The following is a 21,800-nucleotide window of genomic DNA, read 5'->3' on the forward strand; positions in this document are numbered from 1 at the left end:
GCTGCAATTTTTTGTGTGTCTTTTATGTGATATTTCATGCATGTTTATTCAATAACTCATTTGGATGCTGGCCAGTAATCTGCAGGTACACAGAGATTTTGATTTATTCTATGGCAGGGCATTTTCTGGGACAGAGAGGAGTATTGCACACCATGTTGTGTTACCAATAAAATCAACACATCACTTAAATTTAATATATAGCATTAGACACACCATCATTATTCCTGCATCCATTTCTTCATCAGTTTGAGGAGTTAACAAGCAAAGTAGGCTGTAGAGCTGATCCCTCTGCTCAAAGGAGCAGAGCGCTTTGAATTGTTTTGACAATGGTTTGGTTCATTTTATTTCATCTCAGTAGGGAATAAAGTTCTCTGCAGAAGGGAAGACATAACAGGAAATCACAGCCAGGATTATGAGCATCAGTTTATGGAGGGGAAATGATTAATTCATCTAATTTCTGTTGAACCTACTTGTTTCTGGGACATAGAGCAGGCTCTGAGTAGAAGCTGCATGGGAGACAGGCAGGAGCTGTAGCCATAGACCCCAAAACCTGCATCAATTACAGCACGACCCTTGATCAAAAAATGCAAGTGTCCTGAGCAGCGATTGCCATTACATTTGTAGCTGATTTTATGAGCTGTTCCTGCTTCAGCTCAAGAATTAACTTGAGAGTTAGCTGCATCCCACAGAGTAATGTGTTAATCATTAGCACTGTAACTACAATAAAGGGGGCATTCACTGCCCTTAGCGTACCAGTTGTCTCCACTGTGCTTCGTTCATCAGGACCAGCATCTTCTGATCAGCTGCAGGGACAGCCCCTGGAGTCACATTAATCCTGTCAATTCAGTCAGTCTCTGTGGCTCTGCAGGATATGGCTGCTGTCTGCAGGATCAGAGATGCTCTTCTGCTTGTTCTAAGTTCAGCATGGGTTCCAAGGCAAAAGCTGCAAACACCTTCCCACGTGTGCTCTGAGAGGAGGGCTGGCAGACACCCAGTAGGGCCTTCAGCCACATGAGTAGCAGCTCAGCAGGTGGGTGGCAGGTCCGAGGGGATGTCACGCAGGGGCTGGAATGGTCATGGCAGAACGCAGTGTCTGCAGCCTTCCAGCACTAAGATCACTCCTGTAGCCAGTGACCTTGAGTCTGCTGGCTTGGTCCCTGAGGTGGAGAGCAGGCACATACACACCAAGGAGACTGCAGCTGTCAGGGATGCTTGGAGTGCTTGCAATAACCACCCCAGTGGAGGTCCCACCAGTATCTGTCCTGTGTGAAGGGAGGTCCTGTCTTCATCCCTTTGGGCACTCAAAGAGGAGATACTGCCCAGGCACCCTCTCTGCCCTGAGAAGTGGCTGTCCGGGACTGCCTTACTGCCTTCACATGTGTCTAAGGATAAACTATTCTTTTCATCTTCACAGCTCTTGGGAGGTGCTCCAAGACCACCGTGATAAATAAATAGGTGGCTAATTGCCATCTGTTAAGGTAAATTAACAAGAAACAAGTAACAAGCTGGCTGGGTGGGAAAGATTTCATTGGCAGTTTTCTTTTTTTGCTGCTGTTCAGCTGAGGGCAACGTGAGCTGGGACTTGTATTGATTGTTCTGCTTGTAATTTAGCATAAATGCAAATGCAGGTTGAGACCCAGCATGTTCTGTTTAGTAGAAACCATGAAGAGAAAAGAAAATTGCTATAAATTAAATGTTTGTGTCTCTACAGGCATTGAGATGGGGATTCTGATTTATTTTAGCAGTGGCAGAGAGAGGCAGTAACAACAAAACAACATTTATTTGAAGAAGAAAGACTGACTAGGAGCCTGCCAGCAGTTGCAAAAGTTTTTTATCTCAGTAAGTAAAACAAGAGTTTTCAGAATACTCTCAACAGATAACAACACAGAAAAAGTTTGCAAACACATAACATGAGAGAAACCATACATTTCATACCAAAGGTTCATCTACTTCAGGACCCTGACTCCAGCCCGACTGCAAGCCAAATCCCAGAAAAGACTGAGCATAAGGCAAGTACACCTAGCACTTTCCTTGAAAACTCGACCACACCTTCATTTGCAGCACTGGAGTCTTTCCGAGCCTACTGCAGATTCGTCTTTTATGTACCTTTCTTGGCCGGGTTTCCACACATCTGACATCAAACATCACATGTGGATTCAGCTGCCTGCTAGCCCAGCACTTCTGATTCAAGCAATTCTTTCAAAGAAAGCTCAGATTTATTTAAGGTAGAAGGGCTGTCTCCTCTCCACAAATTATTTAGACCGGTGATCTCAACTCTCTCCATGTTTGACAGATTAGTACTTAAACAAACCCTACAGACTGCAAAATGTAATTCAGAGAGGAACTGAAAGCATTTTTTTAACTAAGATGCATGACTTTAAAATCTATTCCTACCCTTGAAAAAGTATTTTGTGGATGTTCAATCCTTTACATTTACTTGAACTTTTATTACAGAATTTTCTTAGCAGAAAAGAATTTTGATTTGCATTGGTTTATTACAGTTAAGTTCTTTCAGAACTGCAGAGCCATTATGAATATGGAAAAGGAATCAGATTTTACCTTAGTTTGTATATCAACAATTGAATTATAAAAAAAAAGTAAAATTCAGACTCAGCAGAGTTTCACATATGAGACAAAAAATAAAATTAAAACCAAGCAAAAGACATTAATATGTTCAAGGTTTTGGGAGACTTTCACTTTAGGACAATATTCAAACTTATTGGATGCAATTAAGGAAAAATACTTCTCTTTCTGGGCAATTTTGGCCTGGTTTTTCTGGTCTTGTTTTGTGGTCATCACACTGATCTCATCCCTTGCATTCTGTCTTAAAAACAAGTGATCTCTGAATTGACTCTCACTGGGGAAACCAAAGCAAAGTTCACAGAGCCGAAGCCCACAGCAAGAGCAGAAATTTAAAAAATCTTGTGACTGTCTCTACCGCTGCAGTGTCATTTTTTAGTAGCAGCAGAGAAGGGAGGCCCAGCGCAAAAACAACCTCGCTGTCCTTACACTTAGAAGCATGCCAAGCTGCACACCACTGCTCTGCTGTGAACAGCTTGGGAAGGGCAGGGGCTTCCCATATCTCTCAGAGGACAAATTGCCTTTGGAAGCATCAAACAGTTCTTACCTGGTTGCACTTCTGTCACCTCGGTGTGATGCTTTCAAAAGTTCCCTTAATTCAGAAAAGTAAGTGGATAGTAAGATGAGTGACAGTGAAGCACGGTGACATGAGTTGTCCTGTTGGTCAAACCTACGTGGCTTTGGAGAGATATTGCTTGTTTCCAGAGAGAGAAGATATGTGTGTCAGGGATGCCTGAGTCACAGAGGATATTCACAACTTCCCCAGGCATGCCTGGAGCTCTGGCAGAGGCACTGCATGAAATTGCAGTTCTTTATCCAAAAGGGGAAAAAAAAAAAATCTAAGGCCTACACAAACTGCAGGCACAGTACGAAACTCCAAAGCCCATAATCCTCTCCCTGAGAGAAATGAAGCACAAGCTAAGTCCTCATAGCATAAATACAGCGTCAGACACCCACAGCCTGCCACCTGTACTCCTTAGCTGTTCCATTTCACTGCAGTCTGCTCTGCTGCAGTCTGCTCTTCAATCATCATAGTATAATTAATCCTCAGCCTTTTGTAAAGCCTCAGTTCTAGGAGTCAGAACAGAAGAATGAGTTCCCACTTTTGGAAAAACAAAGGCTTCCAACCTCCCATGATGCTGAGAAAAAAAATTAAAACCGTGAACCAGGAAATGCAAAAATAGCTAATATGTATGTATTTATTTTTCAGTCTCAGAACTGAAGCTCACAAGTTTTGACTACTCTACAAACTGCCACATAAATTTTCCTCAGGCTCATCTGGCATAATCTTACAAATATCTATGGCATTGGTGTACTTTTAGAAGTTTATTCTTTTGAAAGAGCTTAGAAACAGGTGTAGAGACACAGGTAAAGCTATTTTTAAACTTGTAAAGAAGATTATAGTGGAAGAGTAATTTATTGAAAAGAACCTACAGGAAAAAATGGGAACTCTTTTTCTCCAGTCATTAGGTCAGCAGCTGAAATGTAGGTTTGATTTCCCCTCTACCCTTTGAAAACTTTCATGATGCTAGCCAATCTTATCTGTCCTCTTGAACAACTGGTTACCACTTCTCTGTTTGCATGGATGGGGACAGCAACCCCCGGGGTGGCCAAGGCTCCCACCGTGCTATTTACCCACGACCCACTACCTCAGAAGGTGAGAACTGCTAACAAAACAAGAAAAAGGGAAAAAAAAAATAGTACTTGCAACTGTGATTTTTTTCCTGTGCCAGATTTTCTAACCCAAAGTCTGCTTAGTCCCCTGGAGCTGTTGTTGCTGGAGACAAAGATATCTCCATATCCACAGGGCCAGATTGTTGAACTTGGACTTGGGAGCGCTGGTCCTCACACATCACTGTAATGCTCCATGGCTGGGTCACCAAAGCCAAGCCAAACCTGGTGACACCACTGCTTCCCCTGTGAAGCTGGAACAGCCAGTCCATAAAACATAAGGAGTGAAAATTACCAGCTTTAACACAGCAGACAAAGTCTGCTGCACTAATACAAGCAGACTTTAACTCCATTCCCAGGAGATCTGAGACACAGACTGCCCTGGACCAAGGAGGTAATGTAGCTTGAACAGAGCAAGCAGAGTTCTCTGCTCCGTGCACTGTCCATGCATTAAGGGCAGGTTATAATAGCAGAAATACAGGGCAGAGCAGCTCCTTCCTGAGAGTCAAAGGTAGGCATTAATGTGGGGTTTGGGGATAACCAGAACTCAGAGTAGGTTAAGCAGCACTGAGAGCTTAGTAATATCTTCTCGTTTTTTACTGGAATCACTATACCCATTTGTTTGTTTAGGAGCACTGATTCTGTCTCTGTTAGGTGAAATTTGAGGATGGATCATATATTCTAAACCATTTTTTGCTTCCCTTGATGACACCTGTCAGTTACTCAATAGCTGACAGCAAATGTTGTTCTATTGATTTATTTTTCTAACACTACAAATCATGCCAGAAGATGGATGTGAGCCTCTTATAGTAAAAACATTTTTTAAAACAGAAAGAAAAATACAACAAAAATAACCACTAAGCATAGCTCACTTCCCCCTCTCCCCTAAGGTAAATGGATAGTTGCAAACAACCTTTTTTTTTCCCTTGGTTAAAGCTTGCCATCTGGTGGAATGAGACCAAATCAGCTGCTCTGCTGTGGGAGGAAAATAGGGGAAAACACCCTTTTTCTTAGAGAAACAACCGTCTGGTACTGCCATAAGACAGAAGCTGAATCAATCAGATACAGCTGACCTTGTCTGCCTGCAAAGTTAAATATGGAGCTGAAGAATGAATGTTGGCACACCAGTAGATTTCGAACTTTGACAGCACAGGAGCTTTATTTAATTTGATCAGCTCACACAAAGGGTTTTAAATTGTGCTCAGCAAAGACACACTGCCATTCTCTTATAGAATTTTCAAAGCTAACATTATTTATGTTGTATAAATTATGTTTTATTTTTTCAAATTGAACAAAAGAAAATCTCTTGTGACCAGATAAGTATGATCCTTTATTCTTGAATTAGCCCTTCAGAAAGATTCTTGCCAGACAACCTGTTTTATTATGAGAAAAGGTAGGACAGTAAAAGTGCAAGAGGTGAGCGGGCAGAAGATAAAGAATAAAAGGAAAGGAAACAGAGGCGGGTGGAGGAGGAGAGGAGCAGGGAGAGGAGGAGGGAAGGGGGAGAAAAAGAGAAGCGGGGGAGAAAAGGGAAGGGGAAAGGGGAGGGGAATGGAAGAGATGGAGGCAGAAAGTGGGAAAGAAACCAGGTCCTTCACATGAATTTCAATTTGATAGTACTAGTGATAGTCCTAGTAACTGGAAGAAGCCAGGAAAATGTAGGTTATGAAGCTACCAAGGAAATATGATCATCTTTCCATTGCTGTTCTTCAGTTTTTAAGAAGAGCAGATAAAATACACTTATCCAGGGATACTCTACAGCTACCTTTCCCTCAGTTTCCCTCAGAACAGGTGCAATTTATAATTAAAGTGAGGTTAATGTTACAAGATCTACTTTTAAAGAAAGGAGGAAAATGCTTTTGAATCTATGAGGTTTTTTCCCCATCTCCTGTATTTGAGCAAAAGCAATTACGATAATTTAATTACCTTTTTTTCCTCCTCATACTCCTGTATAGAAATGGGAACAGTAGGTGAAGGACCTTCTACCAAGTGCTGGGGCATGAAACCTTATCCTTCTTGAAGGAAGATATTCTTCTTCTGAAGTGAGATCCTGTTTCTGCTGAAGCCAAAGCCAGGAATTTCTAGCAGGATCACAAGGAAACATGGTCTGTTTTGCAGCACTGCAAGACACCAAACACCCTCCTTCCTGCCCTGTTCCTCACCCTGGGGTTATCAGGTGAAACTATACACACCTGTGTATTATTTATGGGATCAAGAGCCAACAGTCTGCTCAGTTCCTCTCCCACATCTTCTCCTGCAGTCTCTCTTGCTATCTATTCCTCATGGTGGATAGAGTAGATGCAGAGGGAAAGAGCAGAGGCAGTGAGAGACTCCTTTTCTCCTGCCATCCTCCTTTAGCGCAACAGCCAAAAAGATATTTAAACCCCCTCAGTTGAAACAGCTATGGAAACACAGGACAGTTTGCACTCTGCCCCCCCACCTCTGGCTCAGAGAGCAGTAATGGTCATGACTGCTGCTCATTTACTTTACCCTCAGAGCCCCAGGGTGAATTACAGTGTGATACAAAAGTAAGCCACCATAGTAAATAAGTGTCTGGATCTGCTCTTCAGAGTGTGTACATGTGTGTTGGCTTAATTCACTTATTTTCATTACAAGTGTCTTTGACAAAACACTATTTTCCTTCCCTTTACTAAATTCCTGAAAGTGCTGTTCTTCAGCAGTACTCCCTAGGAACATCAGACAAAGTCCAGAAACCCCACCTCCCACACCTCTTTTCAGAAGGTGCAGCCCTCTTCCTGATCAGGATGTTTAACCCCCAAAATACCTCGCCAGTTTCTTAACCCAGGGATGCTGTGGGATGGTTGCTCTCAAGGTTTCTAGGTATGGAAACACTACCGCCTGAAGGTAACGGGTAAGAAGTTTATCCTCTCATTATTATGCTCTATGTGAATCAGACATTTCCCTTTGACAGCAGTCAAGGCAGAGCATTAGGAAATCTGTAGAATGGTGATTCCAGTATTGCAAGGAATGAACAGATATTGTGTGTTTTACTACCTATATGCCTAGTGGTCAGGGAATTTTTTAATCTGTTGTAATTTTAGTTCTGCTGGTCTGCCCTATTTCTGTCTCTTCCTCCAGGGTATGTTAGTGGGAGGTTAACCGCACCAGCTAGTGTCAGCTTTTTGTTTTGCTGAGTCCCTCACCATCCTCAGTGCCAATGATTCCAGCTGTGAACCAATCTAGATTAGCTCAATGTGGGAGAATACAGAGTAGCCTGGAGCTAGGAATCACGGAAGATGTTGAGTTGGAAGGGACCCACAAGGATCATCAAGTCCAGCTCCTGGCCCTGTGCAGCACCATCCCCAAGAATTACAGTATGTGCCCAAGAGTATTGCCGAAACATTTCTTGAACTCTCTCAGGCTTGGTGTTGTGACCACTTCCCTGAGGAGCCTGTACTAGTGCTCAAACCACCCTCTGGGTGAAGAGCCTTTTCTTATAACGCAACCTAAACCTCCCCTGACACAACTTCAGGCTACCCCCTCAAGTCCTGTCACTGTCACCAGAGAGAAGAGATCAGTGCCTGCCCCTCCTCTTCCCCTCACAAGGAAGCTGTAACTGCAGTGAGCTCTCCCCTCAGTCTCCTCTCCAGGCTGAACAGACCAAGTGACCTCAGCTGTTCCCATTAAGGCTTCCCCTCAGGGCCCTTCACCACTGTCTTAGCCCTGCTTTGGACACTCTCTAATTGCTGAATGTCTTTTTTATGTTGTGCTACCCAGATCTGCCCCCAGGACTCGAGGTGAGGATGCCCCAGTGCAGAACAGAGTGGGACAATCATGACTTCGTTGAAGTCTTCCTACTAACTCATTGCCACCAAAATGTAGCATCCAAGAAAAGGAAAGGGCAAATTATATTTACTACTGTAAGGGCCTCAAATTTATATAGCGAAATTAAATTACTTGCCATGTAACAAATCTGATAGAAGGGAGATTTACTTTTGTAACCTCAAGGTAAATTTGTCCTTCATCTGTGAGCAAAGGAGGATGTTTTAATGGTTTACAAACTAAACCTGCTGGAAAAAATGTGAGTGCTACTGGCTTTTAGTTCTCTATTATTGCATTGTTGTAGAAACTTCAGGCTACATGAAGAATCGGGAATTACTAGAGACAAAGAGCCAAAATTCTTTTTAAACTAATGGAAAACCATTGAAATATGAATGGTTTCAAACTGAAACAGGCAATAGAATGAGATACAGATTTATGAATAACTGGCAAAAGCAGTATTGTAACTTTCCAAAACAACAAGCTAAATGACAATGTTAATAAAGTTCCAATATAAATGACATCTAAGTGTGGTAACAGCACCAGAGAATCATACAATGACAGAATGGTTGAATTTGGAAGGGAACACTGGATGCTATTTCATCCAGCCTCCTGGTTAAGAAGAATCACCTACATTATGTTGCCAAGGACAGTGTCCAGAAAGCTTCAAAAACTGGATATTGCAGAAGTCTCCAAGGATGGAGGCTGCACAAACTCTTGGGGCAACCTTTGGCAGTTCCTGGTCACCCCACAGTAGAAAAATGTTCAGAGGGACCCTCCTGTGTTTCGGTTTCTCCCCACTGCCTCTATCCTGTCACTGGGTACTGCTGGACAGAGCCCGGTTCCATCTCTTTTGCACCCTCCCCTCAGGTACTTGCATCCATTAAAAAGATCCCTCCTTGAGACTTCTGCTCTGTAGGCTATACAGTTGCAGCTTTCTCATTGTCCCCAGTCATTGAAAATTATTTTCCCAAGTGGAAAATTTAAAATAAACTTTCCAAGGACACGTAACTCTTACACTTGAAGTTTAGTTCTACAAAGCCTCAGAGTTTTGAAGTCAATGAGACACACAATTCACAGGCAGGTGACTTCTCTCGAAGTTTAGAAATTTCAAAGTCTGTCCACATCTTTAGCCGCCTTACTCCTTTTCAAATGTATCTAGAACACTAAAAATTTTGCAACAGAAAATTGGGTAAACAAGTGTCGAGCAAATGTTAAAAGGTGCTTGAAACAGTACTTGAATTAAGATAAACATACAACATAATCACAATGAAAGAAAAACCTTTACAGTCTTATTTCTGTGACAGCTCAAAGAACATTTCACAGGTCTCTTGAACAATCCACAGGGTGACTGATCACTCTTTTCACAGGCAGAACTGAGAACTGTGTGGTTCTTACCCTTGTGTTGTTCCAAAGGTTTTCAACAGTCTGACCTTGGTAGAAGTATAAAGACACAGAGAACCCAAAAAAGAGCAAAACTCCCCTGTTCTTAAGCCTTTTGCTTTTCCAAGGGTGTCTCTATCCAGGGAGAGGCTGCACGTCCTTTCCAAAGTAAGGCTCTCCTTACTTTAGAGGTTCAGAGATTTTCCACCCTCCCTTGATCCAAGAAGAGGATTAAAGCATGATCTAACTGACATGCACAGAGGCACAGACATGGACCTGCATGCCCTGTTTGTAGCTGAGAATATGCTCAAAGAGTAATACTCTCCAACCCGTGATCCCATCACTCTTACTGATCACACATCAGATGCTGTTGAGTAAAGGCTGCTCTGGGTTACATCCACTGCAGGGTTGCTTTTTCAGCTCATATAGCAGACAACACGCACTGGAAGAAGTATCACCTTTCCCATTTGAGCCTGTCGTCTGGAGTAATCTCTAGGCCTGGCTTGTAGATCTGCAGACTCCGGAGGAGAACTGCTGTGACACTGAAAGTGTGCCAACTTTCACCCCCACCTCTGCTTCCAAGGCCAGATCATCAAACGCAAAGCTAATGTACTAAAACAATGAACAGCTGGTCTCCAAATATGCTTTAAAAATAAAATTACATTAGCATTACTGTTCAAAGACATTTCTCCCTACAGTTTCCCGTCATTATTTTTACATATATACATATATATGTGTGTGTGTGTATATATGTGGTATTCTGCTATAAATTCAGGCTCTCTGAAATCACAGAGGAAAAAGAAATTCTTCATGGAGTCAAACACAGCCTGAATATACTGAAGTACTGCTTTAAGTAAAAAAAGCAAGTATGCTTTTAAAATTATGCAAAAGTAAGCAGGAGGGAAAAGAGGACAAGGGAGAGTGAAGGCAGCTCTCTTCAATGATATGATAAGAAAGCACATCAGAAGAAGAAAATTGTGTCAAGCCATACAAGTAAATAAAATATTTAAAATGAAGCAAAATATTTAGGTCTAGAAGACCAGCACAGGCAAGAAAAATAGACATAATGATTCTATAATTAATTATGTCACATGTATTTACCAAGTGATTTTTTTATTTTTGCCTTGAGCTCTTTATTTTCCAGCATCAGTCTCATTACACGGTTATGGCAATGGGAAGATGCCAGCAGCTCACATCCCAGGCAGCAGACCAAGAACTTAATGTTACAACTTACTTTATAAGTTGTTTGACCAATCACACAAAACAAAAGCATATTGACAGTAGTTCCATCCAACCACTATAAGCACATGTCCCTTTGGTTAAAACAATGCTTGCTTATTTCAAATACAATACCTGCTTGTAAGCCTTAAGATACAATGCACAGAGCTCCATTATTAAGCTTAGAACTTCCTAATATCCCTCTAGATATACTTTTCTGTAGCTAAGGGAGGTATTCTAGACAAGCATTAATACAGAGATCATTGTTCTATTTGTCCTTACTTTTCTATTTTTTACATAATTTTTCTGCTGACTTATTTTATAGCTACTGCTTAGTTCTAATCACAGTTCTGCTGTCTCTAAAGCCTGCCTTTTGCAGCTTTCCCAAAACCTTCTAATTTTATAGATTCTCACAGGAGGGTTCCCCATCCCAGGCGCACATGAAAGGTGAGGAGGTAAAACTTTATGGGGAAAAAATGGTTTCATTATCTAAAACAGCAAGAGATTTCTCAGGTACAAACCCTTCTCTTGTTTCTCCCAAACCCACCAGCAGGGAAAAAAGCTAATTTTTTCTCTCCTTTCCCACCTGACACACAGTGTTTCTACATATGAAACAAACTACTTAGATGCATCTGTGGATGATGAATTTGTTTGCTTTAGCTGTTGGGTAAAAACTTAAGCACAGCCTAGAGTCCAGAAATTCACCAGTAAGCTGTGTCGATAGATTAGTGTCACTGTGTCGATAGATGAGTTATCCTGAGTCCTCATCTTCACTTTCACTGATAAGGCCTGACTGATGATTATTTTCCAAAGCTGTTCACCCTGGAGGATGCAGACCGTGGCTGATAGAAGAGAGGCAGCCTGAAGGGGCTGAAGGAGCTCAGAGGATGGCAGCATCCAGCTCCCTGTTTGGTCAGAGATTTGGAAGACAAACAGGGAGAGAAGGAAAGTCAGTCCATCAGCTGGCTGAGATGCAGGCATGGATCTGCAATTAACACTGTGTATACAGGCACATTATCCAGGAGCAACAAGAACTATTTTGTGTGTCTTAACCTCCTTATTGCCTGGCACCCTCACCCTTTCCTCACCCATTCTTCACAGTGCCACCATGCTGTGGATGTTGATATAACGTCCAGGTTGAAGGAATATGGACTTGGAGCTTCGCCTCTGAACTGAAAATCGACCAGCAAAACAGTGAGATAGAAGAGCTGGCTTGGGTATTTCCAAAAAGAGTCTTGCTTCTCCCAGGCGAGCATGATGTGGTGAATACCTCCCACATCCACAGGAAGTAATTTCTGGTCTTAATGATAAAATTAGTTAGAAAACCTACTCTTACACAGACATCCCTGTGAGCCCAAGGGGTCAGAGAAACACAATAGACATAAGAAGAAAGTGATTCACCTGCCCTTTACCGTTCCTCTTCTCTTAAAAAAAGAACCCCATTTTTACATCACTATGATCTCAAAAATACCTTGTACAGTTTATCACAAGGTTCCAAAACTGTGGCTTGTCATTTACAGTGATGATCTCAGGCAAGATGATAATAACCATGCTCTTAGCACCTGCTCTTGGTGATGTCAGCAAAAACTTCTCTAGCAAGCAGTTTTATGAGGAAATGGTTACCTAGTTTCCATAACAGTCCTCAAAACCTTTCACTGAAATATAATAAGCATAAATGGCAATCCATCTGCCAATATGAAAGATGTTCCCAGGCTGATCACAAGGAACAGTATTTGGAAGTAGATTGTATTTTCAGGCTCCACTTCACAATGACAAGGTTGTGAAGGAAAGGGGCAGTTATCAGACACGTACAGAAAAATAGACTGAAAACAATCAGTTCTACTTACAGAAGTAAAATTAGGATTTGGGGGATCATTTTCAAAGTGGTTAAGAAGAGTATGTTATTGAGGAAAATAGAGTATGTTTTTGAGGAAAAAGACAACTAAATTAGTTGTCTTTTCACCAAGACAGTGTGATTGAGGGATGTTCCCCCTCAGGACATCAGCCTTCAGTAGCTTTTTTTCCTACAGGGAGCACTAGGGTCTCTGGGCACTTGGCCAGTATTACCAGTGAGATAGGTCCCAGACACTGGATCAATCCTATGTCTGCCCAGAAAGTAAACTTAAACTGTATTACACAGACAGCAAGGCCAGCTCTTCATCCTTCACATACCTCAGTAAAGCCTCTTGCTGGCTTAAAATGTGACCTCAGTGTGAGCTAGACATGTAAATTTTTCTAGTAAATTTTGCTAGACATGATTTAATAAAGAGGGACCAGAAACACTGGGTTGCAGGGTCTGGGGAGAGTTTCCATCCCAGCGCAGTGGAGATGGAGCAGGTCAGTTCTCAAGGCCAGGGTGATTTCCTCACAGACCCACCAAAGCAGGCAGCTGACATTCCCTGTTCTGCATCACTGACGAAAAAGTACTAAATATATTATAAAGCAATCCCTGGACACCTCAGCTGGGAATGGTCAACTGGATGACAAGCCAACAGGTCTAACTTTCTCAATTTTTCAATGAGTTTCTTCTAAATTAGATTCATTCAACACACACTGATTTTGAGAAATGCTAATCTTTTTATATGGGTATAATGCAGGACTGAGAAAAATGTCTTACAGAAGTATAAGAATATTATGTCAATGCATTTCTGACTGAAAAATTAGTCTATTTCATATATTGTATTCCTTTTTGACTCTGCCACCCCAAAACCTTCCCCTTGATTATTTTGAGAGGTGGTTCCTTCTTACATAGCTTACTACATTTTCCCCAGCCTCTTCTCTGTTTACTGAATGTTATTTGCTGTTTTTAAAAGGACAAAGGCTGATGATCACATTTTTTTTATTATTGCCCCATCTACTTAAATTGAGAAATTCTGTTTCTCTGTAGAGCTCTGCACAGAGAGTTTGCAGCAAATTATGAAACCTAGTTTATAATTGGCTTATTCCCACAAACTCTCTCTTGGGAAAGATTGCTGCCAGCTTTACAAGTCTGTGCTGATTTTGGATAAACCTTCACCAGTTCATGACTTGTCATAAGAATCATGCAATATGCAGACAGCTTGTACAATTTTACCAGAGCTAAGCAGGAATATTTTCCAAAAAATTACATTGCATTTAAATACGTTACTTTCTGGAAGACAAGTATTTTTCAGAGACCTATTCATTGCAAGAAAATCCACCTTTAGATGCTCTTGCTGCTGTCAAGTTTAGACAGTGAAAAATCTGTGTACTTATAAATCAGTCTCAATAAAGGAAAACGAGCTCAGACTTCTGCCTTCCTTGTGGGCATCTTCATTTGAAATTCTCTCTGGAAATTGCATTAGTTTTCATATGAGAAGGTCCCTATAATTTGCCTAATTACCAGCCTGACAGTTTTACATGGAGCTTATATGCAGAAAATGAAAGGAATGATGAGGGAAATTCATGGAAGGGTTTTTATTTCCCCTGACAGAAATATCATCTCAACCTGATTTGCATGTTAACATTATACATCACCCTCCAAATCTTATTGGTGGAAATATATCCACTCTCATCTATTCCCATGAAAACAAAAAACAAGGATTGACATTTGTTCATCTTGTTCCAGCAAAGCAGCTCCAAAAATAGTGAATTTGGGTCAGACTAAGATATTGCCTGTCATAGAAAAATTCAGCCTTCTTAAATCACAGTTAAAAGAAATGCGTGATTGCATTTCTGCATCTTAAAAAAAAATTGGGACACTCTAGGACTCACAGGCAAACAGATAATTGCATGCCCTGTTTTTGGACATGTCTCAGTCAGAGCCTGAGATACAGAAATAATTGGGTCTTGCTAATAAGTTGTTGCCACATCCAGGTGGCCATTCCTTAACCAGATTTGTAAGAGTGCCTTTCAATATGCAACCATTTTCAATATCTGAATTTTCGAGAAGGCTGATATATTGTAGAGATGTAGGACCTTCTGAGGCTCCTGAATAATCCTAAATAGCATCCTGAATAATCACAAGTTACTTGGAAAATTCTCCAGTCACCCCATCTTAATTTCTCCCTCTTTAAAACCCATGTTACACTCATCCACACATGAAGAATTTGAGCACTTCCATTGAAGAAGAGAGTGCAAGTGCAGAGGTGTGTACTACTGATCCCGTGATACTGATTGATAGTACATTTACAAGTCTATGAAAAATTGATTCAGTCACAGTATCAAGGCTAATGGGCTTTTTTCATTACGGTACTTAACCTAGTAACAGACAAACAACTTGTATGATCCAGGACCAGAAACGGCATGGACTCATCTTCTTCAATAAACATTACCCATTTTATTTTAACTGGGTACTATGTGGCTGGAAGATGCACAGAAATTAAGAATTTTAAAGTCTATATTCTGGGCGAAAAGAGAAAAAGGAATTGTATGAAGGGCCATGTAACTACACACAGTTGAAATTATTTGGCCTCTCAGCTTCTGTGCTGCCTGGTGTGTTCTGTTTAAAGTACTATGCATGTCACTTCAGCACCGTCATTTTTATAGGTAACCAAGACATAATGGAAGAATTTGCCTCCACATATAAAACAAAGTGAAAATTTCAGCTATACAGTCAACAGTTTTCAGATTTCCTGAATTTTTATGTGCTTAACTATAAAACTTATTCAAATACATATATTTTTATAGAGAATATGATACGCATTCTATCTAATATTTTACTCTTTTCTGTAATAGAAACTTACAGTCAGTTCTTTTAAATGCAGAGTGTGTATTCAATATGAAAGGGATTACAGATACCTTCTATTTCTTGACACAGACAGAACTAGCAACATTCGGAATCTCAAACTGAAATTTTTAAGCCAACTCAACAATAATACTTTAAGCATAATATACTTCATTTACATTCTTCCTTGAGGGAGTTAGAAACACAAATACCATCTTAATTAATTCATAAAAGATAGATTCAGTGTTATAACTAAATGTGTCTGCAAAGTGTCACTTGAGAAAATATAGACAAGTGTCATTACACAGAGCCATCTATTGTGCTAGAGAATAACTCCAAAAAAACCCTGCAAGTTTGAATCATATACAGCATCACATAATTGTTACTGCACTTACAGTGGGAGCATGGAAAGTGCTGATACCAGTTTATCTTCAGTACCCAAAACTGTCCCAAAGAGAGCCTAAAATAGACTTAATGAACACTTTCAGAAAACTATTTCTGTTTTATATCTAAATAAATGGGTAAAAGGAAGGTAATTTAACCATAATCTGCACCATGTCTTCAGTCTCTGAAAATAATTATACATAAGTACTATTTGACTTCATTTCTCAATAATTAATCCTAATATCATCCTTTGTTTTGCATGTAGTTTACCACATATTATTTGGTCACATCCAGAGTACAAACTAAGAACTTTTGCTATGATGAGTTGTAGTAAAGCAGATACCATGTAAATAATATGCTGACAAACACAGAGAAGCAAGCTATCAGGCTACAAAAGCCACCTCATGCAAAGCATCAATATTTCTTTAGTTCTAGTCAAGTTCTGCCTTGCAAGAAGAAATGCACAACCATCAGTGTATCCAGCCATTCTATAGGCATAGCATATAAAAAGACTACTGTGATCATTTACAATTTTTCATTTCTTCTCTTCAAAGCTTCCCTTTGCTTTAAAGATCAACAAGTTTCATTGGATATTAATAAAACTGGTATTTTATGCTAAATGGAAACTTCTTTTCCTGCTCCCCATCTCTGCTCAGAAATCTTGACAAAGTGGCACATATCAAGAGCAATGTTCATTTAGATTGGGATATTGACATCTCAAGTGAACCTTCACAAACGAGTCTCAGGTGAGCCTTCATAAATAAGCCTTTTTTCTACATATGTTCAGCACACAAGTGCTGTTCATTAAAATTTACCTGTATTCAGTAATTTCTGTTTAGTATTCATTATTGTGCAGCATTCCCTGGAAAAAGGCCTGGAGTCTGCAGAATCCCATCAAACATCTACCCCAACACATTTCTGGCACTAGAAAATGCTTTTCTAAATCTACACACTGAATACCTAGTTAAAATCAAAGCACTAAAATTACAGCTTTCTGAAAAAATTAGTGTTTCAGAGGACAGAGGAAGGCTTGTTCAGTGATACAAATTAGCTGATGGGAACCAGGCATCTTCAGGCAAATATAATGTCCTCTTATGGGAATTTCATTTTTAGGCTCCTACAGGAAATAAAGCTGGCAGGTGCTATAGCCATTGTTAGGAAAAAGGCTTCTGTGGTCACAACAGACTTCTCAAGGAGTCAGAAACATATTTGATGAAGAGGGGAAGATCATAGAATCGTAGAACCACAGAAGAGTTTGAGTTGGAAGGAATTTTTACAGGTCATTTTGTCCAAAATCCTTGCAGTGAGTAGGGATATCTTCAGCTGGATCTTGTTGCTCAGAGCCCTCTCCAACCTGTCTTTGAATGTGTTCAGGAATGGGTCTAGTACCTCTCTGGGAAACGAGTTTCAGTGCTTTACCACACTCATCATCCAAAAAATTAGTTTAAATTAATACAAACTTACTACCCCTTGTTCTATCACTACAGGCCAAAAAGTCTGTCTCCATCTTTCTTGTAAGCTGCCTTTGAAAGGCAGAAATAAGATCTCCCCAGAGCCTTCTCTTCCCGCCTCTAACACGCTCTCTGAGGCAGGGAGGAGCACACCCCAGAGGCATCAGTTTCATCTTTCTATACTGCCTGCACAGATCTGATAAGTCTGATCTTTTGAATGTGCCCAGGAAAAAATGGAGCTCCTGTTGCAGCACAATGACATTTTAATGAGCTGGTTTAAAGTTGTTTTTATTATAAACGCATGGGAGGATAAAGCTCTCGGCTTTATCATAAATCCACACAGTTCAAGGGGAAAAAGGTGACTCTCCCACCAGTGCCTCTGTACATCACACTGAGCCTCACCCTCTGATCTGCCTGCGGAGTGAATTGTGCTGGTGCTGCCATTAGAAGAAACCTTGCTAGCAAGTCCTGCCGCAGCAGGATCAAGTGCCTGTTACGGATCTCCTACCAGGTAGGTATTAATCATTCAAGCACAACAACCTACAACAGACTTTTAAATGGGTGAGGGAAAAGCTGCCTCACTAAACTACAAATTGCACAGAAGAGAAGAACGACCTACTGGTAATTGGTTGTAACTAATTAAATAACCTGAAGAGAGAGGCTACTAATGATAGTCGGTTGCTAAATAGCTACAACTGTTAATTGTAAAAGTTTCTGGAGACTTTTGACATGATCTCTGGCAGGCTATATGCAAAGGCACCTGTATGAATAAATTAATTGCAGCTTTGCCATGTCCAGAAAGAAAATGGATAGGAAAAATGTAGTGCAGCTTAAAAATGAAAAGGTGATTATCAGAAATTAATCCTTCTAAAAGGTACAAAGTCAGACAAAAGACTTGATCCGCAGAAACGTGACAAAATGGGAGCAAATATTAGAGTACTTAAGAATGTTCCTTTTAGTTAAAGGTGCCTTAAAAATGATAAGTGAATCACCTTCAGTTACCGAGTATGGTCCTCTATAGCTATCTCCCAGAGCAAAACAGTGGTTCAGGCTCTATAAATCTACCAACAATTCACAGGGGGGGAAAAGACAAATATTAAAATTAATTTTTAACAGCCAAATTCTGTTTGAAATCAAAGAAAAACCAAATTAAAAACTAGATACAATAATAACTCGTATCTCTGTTTTCTCCTGGCTGTCTTTCTGCACTCATTAGATATGCTACCCACATGCATCTAAATCTGATTTCTGATACAACAATAGCAAGAGATTTGGTACAATGGACATAGGTCATAGCCCAATTGTCAGTCGGACTAAATCGTTTTGCAGCAGGCACTATAGTACACAAACATCCTTAGGCCTGGTCACCTTTAAAAAGAGTCAAATTCTTGTCTGCTTTCAATATTTCATACACTCATTATTTGATATATCACCAGTCTTTTCCACATGGAAAAGGTATTCTGGAAATGCATCTGGTATTCTGTTTGATCTTGCTGCTTTAACAGATCGTGTTTTCTGAAACATTTCATACAGTTGACCCTGTGACTCCATTATTGAGCTCAGATAGTTACATTCTTCTAACTTGGCTTATCTAGTGGCCTCAATATAAATGTAAACATCAAACCAAGTTAAAACTTAATTACAGCTCAGGTTCAAAATATGTCATTACAACTTTGAACACAGAAGAAATTCTAGCCTATATTTCACAGTATATAGTCTAATCTGTCACATGATAATAGAGAGAAATCCATGCAGAACACAGCATTGCAGACCTTGTTAGCCAGGGAAAAAAGGTACAAAGTGTAATTGGCCAGATGAGTCTCTTGACATCCCCTTGAAGGACTGAATTATGTAACATGAAGGAGTCTAAAGCCAAAAACCAAAGAAGGGAGTGTGTTATTTTTGTTTCATCCCTTTCTTGCTTCTTGTCACAGCTGAACATGGTTGGCATTGTACCTCATATATTGGTTGGATATTTACACTAACATTAGGGTCCTAAAGCACTGGATGTTTCTGAATTGCTCAGAAACCTAACAGTTCATATTTCACCTAACACCCTAACCTCAAATAACCATTATTTTGAACTTCTGCCAAAACCTGTAAAGTTTTACTATCAGACAGCCACTGAATCTCCTATTACTTCTTTGTCTCCTAAAGAGCATGATATTTTATTTTAGTGTTCCCATTACATGTAAATGTATGGTCAAGTGCTATCTTCTCTGAGGTAGCGCCACTCTGGCAAAGTTACAGGTGCTATTGCTCTTCCTGTAACTAGGAATAATAGCCTCCAACTCTTTAAAGGTTTGCATGGTTTTCATAGATCATTTTATGCAATTTGTGGATGGCAAATGTTTCCCCTCTCAAGTAAAGAGTTTGTATTCTCCATCATTCAGGAAGAATTTCTTCACTAAAAGTGTCATCAGGCATTGGAATGGACTGCCCAGTGAGGTGTGGAATTATTCCAGGAGGAGTTTGAGGAATGACTGGACATAACAATATGTGCTATGGTCTGGATTACAGGGTGGGTTTTGGCCAAAGGTTGGACTTAATGACCTTGACAGTCTTTTCCAACAATAATGATTCCATAAATCTATGATTTGAAAAAGTAAGGGGTCGTGACGTGAGATGAGTATTTGATATAATGCAAATTTATCTTTGTCACATGCAGACTGTCTACTGCAATCCAGTGAGTTGTCCTGAGGATCAGAATTAACAGATTGTTCTTCCAAGCAAATAACATAAACTCTTTTCCATGTAGGGTAAAGACAATACAGCTCTGGTCATAACTCTGACAGATAAAGTAACTTTTACTTAATGAAAGCATGTTTTATATGTTTACAATTGTTAAGTGGTGTTTTATGTAGGGCATTTGAGAATATTTTCATGATACCATCTCAGCTTTTATTAGAATATCATCTATGTATGGAGGTCATCCTGAGCAGAAGCTAGAAATTATCTTAGCATGAGATATAGTGATTTTTTTTAAAATTGCAATTATTACAGGCTGCAATAGTTTTATTTGCATTTCTGACTCTGGAGGCAATTTGTCACCTTGAAGGTGATTCCATACCCTATATTGTAGTTTTCAGTCAGTGTAATTGTACTGGCCTCCTGGTTCTTGACCAAGTAAATAACAGCATGATAGTATACAATCCAAAATCTGTGTGAGGATACTGAGAAAATGCCACGTTGCTGCAGAAAACTGGGTTTGCTCCAAATCTATTTGCTCTGGAATAATCTTGTTTGTATCATAAAGAGTCAGAAGTAATTTGCAACACTGAATGTGGAATTAAATACTCCCGATCTGAGCCTTGATGATGCCATTTGAACTAGCAGGAACAGCGTTTGGGATGGGTCCTTTAGAGCTCCTATCCAGCACAGTGATCAGGAATTACTAGTGAGACAGAAGAGCTGGATTATTTGGCATGGACAACACCTTGTGCTGATGCCTGGAAACTCGCAGGACTTCTTGTGGCTAAGCAGAGCTGGCAGGTTACTGCACCACCTGCCACATCCAGCCAGGCTGCCTCAAAAAGGCACAGCCTAAACAGCAGAAAGGTGAGGGAGGAGACACCCACACCAGCCTAACCCTTGACTTCCAGCACCTCCACACCATCTTCAGCCCCTGAGGACAGACAGTATCACCCACTGTGCACCAGCCAGTCTATTCTGCAAATCATCTAAACATAGGCAATAACACAATAAATTGTCCTGTGAGCAACCCAGGGACTGATTTCCAGCAGATTTGATTGTTGCATCTGACTGAGTTTTAGATGAAATATACAGAGAACGTGCTCTGAATGAATCACACTCTGCCATGCTTCATTAGCCACCTCTAGCATGGAGAAGCCATAACTGAGGAATTAGACCCAAGCAGCTTGGGCAATCGCCCCACGCCTAAATCCAATATATTTGTCCTGGCCCATAGTAGTGACTGCCTTCAAATACCATTTTTTTCTTTTCACAAGGTGATCAATTATGTGTTCTCATTTACTAAACTAGCTTACTGCTATTATAATTATAAGAATCTGGTGTCTTTGGCTACACCTATACTTGTAACCTAAAGAGGAACTTTAGGCTTAAGGGATGGCACATGTACATTGATACTGTTCAATTATTACAACATTATCTGGCACTTTTTTTTCTGGTGGCAACCACCCCCTACCTGGCAAAGTTTGAGCATCATTTTGGGAAGATGTAATTCCAAAACATAGTAAAGGGACAAATAAAAGAGAGTTTAACCATGTGAACATGAGTTTTAGCCGGGTTAAATTATAATTAAATATTGACATTTTAAAAATAATTATCCCTTCAAATTAAACAAAAATTCTCAAGAGGTTGAACTCATACAGACTCTCACAAGTTCATCTAGCACCATAAGCATTAAATACCTAACATTTAAAAACAGATCAAAAGACTAGAAACACTTCTTGGCAACCCCCTATTAAGGTGTGTGTTTATTCGAATAAAAATGGTCCAAGTTCTCAGTGTTTCAGGCAGCCATTACACACTATTCCCAGATTTGCAGATCAAAATTACTAGCTTCAGTACCCAATACCCAAATGAATAATTGAAGAAAACAATTTTTTCTTCTACAGTTTCTTTTATTTGTAGTACATTACCAAGTCCTTACTATCTTCATTTCATGA

Source organism: Pyrgilauda ruficollis, unplaced genomic scaffold (genome assembly GCF_017590135.1).
Source record: "Pyrgilauda ruficollis isolate IOZ18807 unplaced genomic scaffold, ASM1759013v1 scaffold76, whole genome shotgun sequence".
NCBI lineage: Eukaryota > Metazoa > Chordata > Aves > Passeriformes > Passeridae > Pyrgilauda > Pyrgilauda ruficollis.